We start from the raw sequence: 11,010 nt of genomic DNA on the forward strand, positions 1-11,010 counted from the left end.
GAATATATTTGTTGTTTTCACGTCGGTTTCTATTTAACCCATAGTTGGGACCCTAACAGGTACTACCACTCCGGGTCAGAGTGGACCTAGGAGCAATGGTAATTAAAGGGTGACTCCACACTCCCCAAAGCCCACAGCTGGGGCCTCACCACTGGATATAGTTTAAGGTCATATCCAGGACCCCCATTGAGGGACTTTTATCCTCTGCAGGGGGGCAGTCGGCGTATTCTAATGCCCCACCGACAGGGCCTGAGCAAAGAGGAATTTACAACCAAATAATACAGACTATCAATGATAGGGGGGGGGAGAAATCTTTTTCTTTAATCTTCTTAGAGGAACTGGTAAAACCTTCCTAATTTAATTTATTTTGGCAGCCAGTCTATCAAAAAATGACAGTTTTAGCTTTTGCTTCACTTGGTATAGCTGCGACATTACTACCAAATGGAAGAACCGTTCATTGTGTTTTGAAATTACCATTAAACATTCAGTTTATAGAAACTTCCATGTGTGACATTTCCAGACATCCAGCATGGGAAAAGTATTGTAGAAACCCAAACTCATTGTTTGGGATGAATGTACAATGTTGCACAAAAAAATCACAAGTGCAGAGTGCCCTTGTATAGGAATGAGTTGTCCGTCCATGACAACATGGAGCAACCAGGGGTGATTTCCCCTGAACAGGAAGTAACCAGTGGTGATCTCCCCTGATGTCTATATGTATCACAGTCGTGGGTGCAGGTTTATATTAAATATGTGCATAAATGCCTCCAAAACAAAGCTCATGTCCTCACTAATTGACCATGGTACCTGGCAGCTGCTCACGCTAGATGGAATTTACCTAGATAATGTGAATTCTTTTGTCTATCTTGACTCTGCTATCATATTGACTGGGTAGGCAACTGATAAAATTGGATGGCGAATAGGAGCAGCATGGTTCACATCCTTCCATCTACACCGGTCTCTGTGGTCTCGATGGAAAATACACTTGGATATGAAGGGGCACATCTATCAGGCAATGGTTGGAACCATTCCTCTTTATCGATGTAAGATGTGGCCTTTGAGCGTTGCAGACTTGCACAAACTTGAAGTCTTCAACAATAACTCTCTTCACAACATTCTGTGCTGCTGTAGCGGAGATAGTGTTCTGGTTTCTGCCCTCCACCAAAGACTAAACCCATACCCCCTACACACCATCTGATGGTTTGGACATGTGGCTTGCTGACCAGAGGTAGAGTTCATTCACTAAATCCTCTCTGGCTGGCATAAACGTGCCAGTAGGAAGACCTGGGTGACAAAAATTAAAGATGCCCTGGTGGTACTATTAGGCCTGAAAGTAGCTGGTCTCTAGTGTTGGAATCAGGAGTGGCTAATCATTTCCTGCGACCAGGATCGTCAAAACTGGACTGTGATAGTTCGAAATTCCGTTCGTGAAGCCAGCTCAATCTGACCAGGATGATAGTTGCTACAAATACAAGTATACGTAAAGCCATGTAACTCATTTCCCTTATTTTGTCCTTTAGTCCTCATATTCAAAGGGCGATGTTTCTGACAAAGAGGGAAGAATTGCTGTTTTCTATGACAGAATCTATTCCATCTAACACTTATTGTTGGCAAGTTTTTGACCTTGACGTACTATTTTTTAGCTCTTTACATAAAGTGGCTTCATGCCTTGTATAGGTAAGAGTTGTCTGTCCCTGATAATTTTCCCTGAACAGGAAGTAACCACTGGTGATCTCCCCTGATGTCTATATATATATCACAGACGTGGGCGCAGACATTTGCATTTTTTGTTGAGCCCAGCAACGAATTGAAAGGATACATCTTCCCACTTTACGCTACAATTACAGCACTATCTGGAGTGATTTCCATTAAAAAAAAAAAATCTTTAAATATTTAACTATATAGTTTTTTATTAAAAAAAAAACAAAAAAAAAAAAACAAGCTGGGTATCTCCCGCTTCCCTTATTTTGTCCTTTAGTCCCCACATGCCAAGAGCAATGTTTCCGACAAAGAGGGAAGAATTGCTGCTTTCTGGGTCAGAATTTATTCCATCTAACACTTATTGTTGGCAAGTCTTTGACCTTGACGTACTATTTTTCAGCTCTTTACATAAAGTGGCTTCATGCCCTGTCTGGAGTGATTTTCATAAAAAAAATTTTAAAATATTTAACTATAAAGTTTTTTGTTTGTTTGTTTTGTTTTTTAATAAAAACTCATGTAATATATGGACTTGCATCTCTCTCTAATGCAAATACTCCTGACGAGCAGCAATAATGTTTGAAAATATTACAGATTTAAATCATAACGAATTTTATCACATTGACTCGATGTGGCATTAAATAAAAGAGTTGATATGCCACAAACTAAAAGAACGAGTCAGTCAAGCAATTAGAAGCTTACTACATGGGAACGTTATGAGGCTGATCTAAATAAATGTTTTACATCACAGTGACCATGAAATTAGGCCAACTGATAGCAGGCTGCTTATTGAAAATAAATAAATAATAAAAAAAAAAAGGGATAAGTAAATAAAAATAAAATCAAATAAAAACCCGGAAAGTTATTTTATTCTATTTTTATACATTATTACATAATCTCTAAGAATAATCTTCGTTGGTAGACACCTTGTACACACGCATGCGCGAACACCACACGAACAAATACACCTACATGCAAACGTACGCGCACATATGAACACGCATACAAACGCATGCACACATGTACGTTTTGCGCATCTTAACTTGATGTATATTCTATATAAATTTAAAAAAAAAACAAACAAAAAACAGTAGATGTATGTACGTGTGTGTTTAACCGATAAACTCTTAAACTACTGGCCACATAACACTGAAATTAACAGGAAATAATAATTATACACTAAAGGATCGTTTAAAATCTTTGTTTGGATTGATGATTAACGATTACAGAAATATTTCGCAAAGTTGAAATGCAAAATATTCATTTTAACTTGCCGAAATATTTTTATTAGTTTTACGCATGTGCAAATTCAATCATATTTAGAAGTGCTTCAATTTTAACTCTTTCTTATCTATCTCTTGCGTTAGCTCATATGGTAAAAAACGCAACTGGAGCACTAAATGTTTGGTGTCAATTCTTTTTGTGAAAGATCGGCGAGGGGGGGCAGGGATTGGAGCTCAGACGAGCACTTGCCATGGAAGTAACGATAAAACAAAGACAGGCTCGCAAAGTCTCTTCTGTGGGAGAGAGGTTGCAGGGAAGAGAAAAAAGCATCCCCCACTAAGCCACAAAGCCTATTTTGTACTCTGTCAAGGCAGGATAGAGTGTTTTTAGTAGCTCCTGCCCAGATGTGGAAACAGTATTCCATCCTTGGACGTACTTGGCTTTTATATAGATAGAGAATTGCATCAGTAGTGAGATATCTTCTGGAGCGGTAGAAGGATCCTACCATTTTTCCAGCGACCTTGGCAATAGACTTGATGTACGTGTTCCATTTCAGATCACGAATAAAGGTCAGGCCCAGAAGCTTATCAAAACATGGAGCTTCCCCTAGTCGAGAGCCATCCATTTCAATTGATGCCAGGTGGGGATCAGAGCGTTGATGATGTAAAGATAGGAGCTTGGTTTTAGATGCATTAAAAGTAACCAGCCACCTCTTCCCCCACTGTACCACACACTCGAGGTCAGAGGAGAGAGAATCGGAGAGAACTTTGTCATTTATGGCCTTTGATGTGCTGCCATAGATGGTCGTGTCATCAGCATAGATGTCAACGAATGATTTAAGTATGTGTTTTGGGAGACCATTAATGTAGATCAGGAAGAGAATTGGGCCCAGGATGGACCGCTGTGGGACTCCAGTATTAATACTGAGGACCTCTGATTTCTGCCCGTCAACCACTGCTCTTATGAGCTTATCAGAGAGAAATGTTTTAATGATCGAGAAACATTTCCGGTTATACAGTAGCTGAAAATCTTGTGAAGTAGGCCCTTATGCCATACCTTATCGAAGGCTTTTGATATGTCAAGAGCAATTGCCCTAGATAGGAAGCCTTTGTCGAGAGATTCACTAATCCTATGAGATATAACCATTGTGTTCTTATTGTCATGACCTGTCTATACAGCTTTCAAAAATGACAAGATCTGTTGGAGATGCTGTAAATGAAAATGCTGCATTTTTATTCATGCGGAAAACGCTATTCAAAATTCCGATATATTTTTATCTATATATATAAAAGCGAAAATGTATGTATGTATGTATGTGTGTTCGCTTTTTTTGTATATCTACAAAAGGCTTTTTTGGCCGTCATTCTCGGTTGGCTCGCTCCTTAAAACTTTTTATATACTGTCTAAATAATAATATCTATAACTAAGGAACTCGGGTCGCAGTTATCTCACCCGACTTTTACAAGCTATTTTCGAGATATTTCTTGATCGCTGCGTAGCAGGGAAAACAGAAACTGGCTTCCAGCGCAAAACTAGGTCAAACATCACGCAACTTGACGTTCTCGCACCTGCTAATTTTGGTTTATAAACGTCAACTTAACACACTTATCTATTCCCGTGGTCGAGATGGTTAGGCTGCAGGGTTTTTTTTCCATTTCCTTTCCACCTCCGCGTCAAAGGTTCGGGGTTCAAGCCTACCTTTCTACTAAAACTTTTTTTTCTTTTACACCTACAAACACCCAGGCAACGCCGGGTACCCAGGCTAGTCTATAATATAAATCTCACCTGTCTGTTTAAATGTATGTATGTATGTTTGTATGTCTGCCTAAAACTTTTGACAGAAGCGACGGATTTTCACGAAATCAGTATTGTTTTGAAGCTCGGCCCATCAGACGACAAATATAAAAAAATTTGCTAAAAACATTAATTCCTTCATCCTCAACTGGGCACATTTCTACAAGGAGGGGGCCACTTTTCCGCCGATATTTTCGAAAGTCATCCCCTGTTTTTGATTGACTAGCCTTAATTTAAACCTTTGCCACTTACGATTTGATGATGGGCACAACAGCAAAGACGTCATGTTTATTTTCACATTCTTTTCCTCCTTTACGGTATGGATTCGAGCCTGCCTGCCTACTGCAACTTTTTTTTTTTTACTCAATACACACCTCCAAACACCTGGGCAACGCCAGGCACCCAGGCTAGTCTATATATATAAAAGGCAAAATGTGTGTGACCATTTTGTGTATGTCTCGCAAAGGCTTCTTTCGCACATGCTCCCGGGGTCGTTACTATTGCTTAGAACTGTTTATATACCCCCTATATAATAATATCTACGATTTGGCAACACCTGTAGCGTCTAGATTTACTTACAGCGACTTTTACAAAATTATTGCTATTTTAGCTTCTCACATGTTGATTCGGCTTTTTTGTATAAAAAGCGAAACTAATTCAAAGCTAACACGGTGTTCTCAGCATCGCGCCGGGAACGTCCACAAGCAATCAGCTTTGATCAATTTGGGGCTAAACTCCTTATATCAAACAATTTCTAATCCCCTTTCATTTGGGGAGCCGGTTTTCCCCCCCCCCCCATCATCTTGGGGAACCATCATCTTGGGGAAGCGAAAACTGACCCGCATTGAAACAAAGTAAACAAACCCCAAAAAGCTGTCCCGCATTAAATAAAATACTGCTACGTCATCTCATAACGCTCCCGCGATGACCTCATTTAGCGGCTATCTGTCAATCAAACCTCTTTAACTCGCTTTATAAGCCTTATTTTGACACGCTAATAAATTCCTCTTACTCCTGGCCTAGACGGTTAAGTGGTTGGCATTTGTTTCACCTCTGCGTCAAGGCTTCCGGGTTCAATCCCGCCTCCCGACCAAAAGTTTTTTTTTGTTTTCTTTTACATCTTTAAACACTCGGGCAACGTTTTTTTTTTTTTTACTTCGCTTATTCTTTAGATTATACCCCCCCCCTCCTCCTATACACGCAGCGTTTTTTTTTGCTGTTTTTTTGTTTGGGTTTTGGTTTTTCCGATTTTTTTAACATCGTTTCAGGGTTATTATTTACCCCCCCCCATACACACACCTACAAACACCCGGTCAACGCCGGGTACCCCCCGCTAGTCTAATATATAAAAGGTAAAATGTGTGTGTGTTTGTATGTCTCGCAAAAACTTTCGACAGAGGCGATGGATTTTCACGAGATCGGTATCGTTTTAAAGCTCGACCCTTCAGACGACAAATATTGAAAAATTGAGCAAAACATTCATTTCGTCACCCTCAACTGGGCAGTTTTCTACAAGGAGAGGTCGGTTTTTTGCACCGCCATTTTTGCAAGTCATTATATTGGTTGGGTTGACTTCACTTAATTTCAACGTTCTGTTATTTCTTTTGTTGAATTCTTTAAATTATTTGGTTTTCTTTAATAAAATATTTCTTGACTTTGGTAACAATTATTTAGGTGCAAGCAAATGAAGTAGGTGTGGCAGACGAGCCTCGTTCTGAAATTCGGAAAATTTAGGTCAAAAACCGGTGAAGCTACCGAAATGTAACCCTTTGAATAAAGATGGATATAAACAATATTTTTAAAATTAATTTCTTAATTTTATTAAAAAACAAAATGTAAACATATATAAGCACTACAGTTTTAGAAAATAATTTAATATTAATTAAAAAATAAATTGTAAACATATAGAAAATATTTTGAAAATAATTATTGAAAAATATTGCAATACCTGACTCTTTGAGATAATAGGGGGCGCCTCCGAACCCCCTTCCAAAAAATACAGCAAACTGAAAAAAAGGTTTTAGTGTTTTTACTTATTTTAAAGTGTTTTTTTTTTAACGTTTGCCTAGTTGTTAACTTAGGAGCATAGCGGAAATTCTTCAGAGTTTTAATGTATTGTAACGCTTTTATTGGGATCGAATCGGTGTCAGATGTCACGTGACCTAGCTTTTCAAATTTTCCAGAATGAGGATCATCTGCTAGACCTACTTTCTTTTACTTGCACCATTATTTGTTGTGAATTAAAATGAAACGACTTATCCGTCCCGAATACAAATGTTACATTGGTAATGTTTTATTTTAAAAAATGCAGGATTATAATTATTTAAGTATTTAAACCAAGTTAATTATAACCAAACAGACAAATTATTTGCATAAAATTCTAAAAGTTAAACCCGTTTAATTGTCGATAATTTTTTTTTATACAATTAAACTTTGTATTCAATTTTCTGAATGAACTGAAGATTTTTGGAAAAAAGTTTCTGACGTTAAAATAAAACATTAATGTGATATTCATTCTCAGCATACTCGAAAACCTGTGTTGCGGACCAGGATATAAAATACCCTAACTCGCTACAAGAAAAAATAATGAAACGAATTGAATGAAGGAAATAAAGAACTCAAATGCTGGAATAAAATAAACATGTAGTTTATTTTCTGTTGAGAAATGAAAGTCTTTGGTGTACACGTGTTCATTCAGCCCTTGACGACTACGCGCGTGGGGGAATGCAATAGAGAAACGCAAAATGGCAAGCCAGCCTGTAGAAAGAAAGGGTTAAGCTCAGTAGAGCGTTGCGTACATGTCTGTTTTGATGGACCAAAAGCGAAAGGGGAGATAGTGAGAGAGTCAATCCAGTTCATGGAGAGAGAAAGCGCATAAAGTGTACTTGCGCTTGCCCCACATTACAGTAGCAGGGAAAGTGACGTTAGAATGTGTGATCGGTTCGTCGACTCAACAGGTCAAACGCTGGTCCGGACGAGAAAAGGGAAGTTAACACATTTTGTTGCCTTTTATACTGGAGTTAGTGTTCTGGGTGCGCATGTCTGGTTTTCACTTAAAAGGAAGTGACGTCACAGCTCGGGTGTGTGTATGCTCATGAATGTTAGTGTGTGTATGAGGCTGTGTATATGCGTGCGTTTGTGTGTGCGTACGTACATGTGGGTGTGTATATGTAAGGGAAAACATGTTCGAACACCTGTAAAAGTTGTCATCAAGTTGGAAAGAAAGTAAAAATTTAGGCGGAGGTTAACAATCCTGCCACTTTTCAAAAATCGCTAAAAAAAAACATGGCTGACGATCTACGCATGACACTGAAAGTAATAACGCTCCATCTGACACGTGACCGGAAGTTAGGGTGCATATGTATATTTGTTTTGATTTTACATACGTGAATGAAGAACGAATTGTTACGTGGTGTGCGGAAAGAAAAACCAAAACATTTTTATTTTATTTATCTATCTACGTTAATAAAAAAACACGTTGGTCCTTTCTTAAATATGACAAATAAATTAGAACAAAAACATAAAGTTTTGGTACTTGTGTAGTTTTTAGTGTACGACGAACCATTCTTTCACCTAACAAATTTTTTTTCTTCTTTTTTTTTTGTTAAAGTTTAAAGTAACTTTCTCACGTTGGCGAAACTGCACTAGTACCAAATGTGTTTTTGGTTAAGAATAAAAGTATGATGAAAAAATGTAAACAAATAAATTCCAGTCACTTGTCAGAGGGAGCGTTAATCACTTTCAGTGTCATGCGTAGGTCGTCTGCCATGCTTTTAGCGATTTTTGAAAAGTGGCAGGATTGTTAACCTCCGCCAAAATTTACCCTTACCCTTTTTTAGATGGATATATTTACCGGTCACGCGAAAGACATGGTCACAAAGTATGTGTTCAATTTAATAGAACATTTTAATTGAAAATTGATCCCCGACGATAAAAGTCATTTTTCTTTTTAAATCTGAAAGTTAAGTTTGTAAATCGATGAGATTAAAGTTTTTAAAAAAAAAAAAAGAAGTGTAAATTGTGGAATTTAAAGAGGGGGGGGCAATTTCCTAAACGTCCAACAATTATACAAAATCGTGTCCAAAACTGAGGCCACCAAAAGTAAGTACAGGCCAATGAACATGACAGCGTGACGTCATTACCAGATCATCATGTAGGTATACGCCGTATACCGTATACGGACCGTATACTATACGGTGCCTAAAGTTTCTTGTGTTCAACCACGTCACCACTCTAATAACCATAAAAATATTTTTCGTTGCCCCTTGTGATAATTTAAACGTATTTTTTTTTTAATGAGAAAAAACAATTCTTCATTTGGATAATTATATAATTGCACATTCATCTAACAAATTATCGGAGAAAATCGAATATTTCATTTTATTATTTTTTCAAATTGCAAAACACAATTTTTATATGAGAATATTTTTCAGCCCGTTCTTTTAATCTTCTATATCTTCTATCTATCTATCTATCTATCTATATCTATCTATCTATCTATCTATCTATATCTATCTATCTATCTATCTATATCTATAAAAACAGAGATGTGTGTGCCACAGACGATTTCTGATTGGTTAATCCAATAATCACATCTCCTAAAAAACTATGGTTCGTAGGCTCTTAAATTTACCATAAAATATTATGGCTTTATTTATTGTCCATCTTGGAAGGGTTTAATTTTTTCCTAACTTGCGATTTACAAATTACAAAAATACGAAACTAACTTACAATCTAACAATCGAACCTCCGACATCACGGCCGCCATTATGAAACTAAACTAAAAAAAAAAAAAAACTCCGCGTCCACTCGTGGTCTTTACATTTCGGGTTTGGGTACTTGTGCAGTTTTCCATTGACATTAAAAAATGGAAATATTTTTTAAAAAAATATATTGTACGTACTCGTCATAGGATAAAGTTTTCCTCCAGAAAAAATCACGTTATTTTTTTATAGCGAAAAAAGAAAAAAATCAACGCTACAAGCGAAATTAAACAGAAAGTTCAAGTAGGGGGATTTCCCTTCTTTTTTTTTTTTTATAGCGAGGCCAAATTTCGCGAATTTGGCCTTTTTTTTATAGCAGTTTGGCCTTCAAAATTTCTGTTTGGCCATTTTCTTCACCGATGAAATAAAAAAAGCAAATAAAAACAACGCAATAAAACTTTTAAAAATACGGCACACTTTTGTTGTTCTTGTTTGTTTTTTTTGGTAATTTTCCTTATTTTTTTATTTTTACAAGAAAATACTATTAAATGGACACTATTATGCCAAATTAGCCCCCCCCCCCAAAAAAAATGCACAAAAATTCGAGATTTATGGTTTTGACGAGATAATTTAGCGAATTGTCCGGACTATTGCGAGATAACCATCCATTAGTTTTTCCTGAAATTTTGCCACAAATTGTATTTCATTACATAGATGTGCATAGTAACAACATTTTTTTGCCGAAAATTCCCGTTGCGTCTCCAGATTTCATCGGTGTTTCATCAAACAGAAATTTTGAAGGCCAAACTGCTTTAAAAAAGGGCCAAATTCGCGATTTGGGAAAATCGATGTGATAGGTTTTCGACAGAAATTTGGCGATTAAGTGGTCAATATTCAACGATTTGACCTTTGAGAACTCTACCAAACTCCTCCTACAATTTTGGGTCTAAACAGTAAACACTTGATATTTTAGATATAGATTCCTTGGACATGGATCTAACTTATTAACTTTACTTGATCCCTAAACAATAAATGTTAAGAGGTCATAATAGGGCTCAAAGTTTTAAAAAATTGACCGATTTTTTTTTTTCTCAGCATTAACCTCAAAACACCTGGGCAACGCCGGGCACCGATTGCTAGTAATAAATAAAAACTTTCATCGAGTATTTTCATATATTTTAAAGTTAGAAGCATTTGTCATGACAGTTTTTTTTTTTTTAATTTATTTATTTAACCAAAACGATCGATGAATTCACCGGCTTATTTTATTTCTTTGAAATATATTTAAAACTTAAAGTTTGTTTGTTTTATAACATTTCAACTGTAAATAATTTACATGACTGAAATGGGGAATAAAATAGGAAATTCTGTTTATCGAGACATAACGAACAGAAATTCATCTTAAAAATTCATTAACTAATCAGTTTTAATTAAAGTTTTGATATGAACCAAAAAATAAAGAGTATATTAAATTTTAGTTAACATATTTTCTTGTGTTTTATCTTCTAAATAAATGGGTACTTGACGGGGAACGTGGATATTGCGTAAACAGTGTTTTTATTCAATGATTGCTTCCTGAAAGTGTTTTCTT

Source organism: Euprymna scolopes, chromosome 35, assembly GCF_053919585.1.
Source record: "Euprymna scolopes isolate OS-2025 chromosome 35, ASM5391958v1, whole genome shotgun sequence".
Classification (NCBI taxonomy): Eukaryota; Metazoa; Mollusca; class Cephalopoda; order Sepiida; family Sepiolidae; genus Euprymna; species Euprymna scolopes.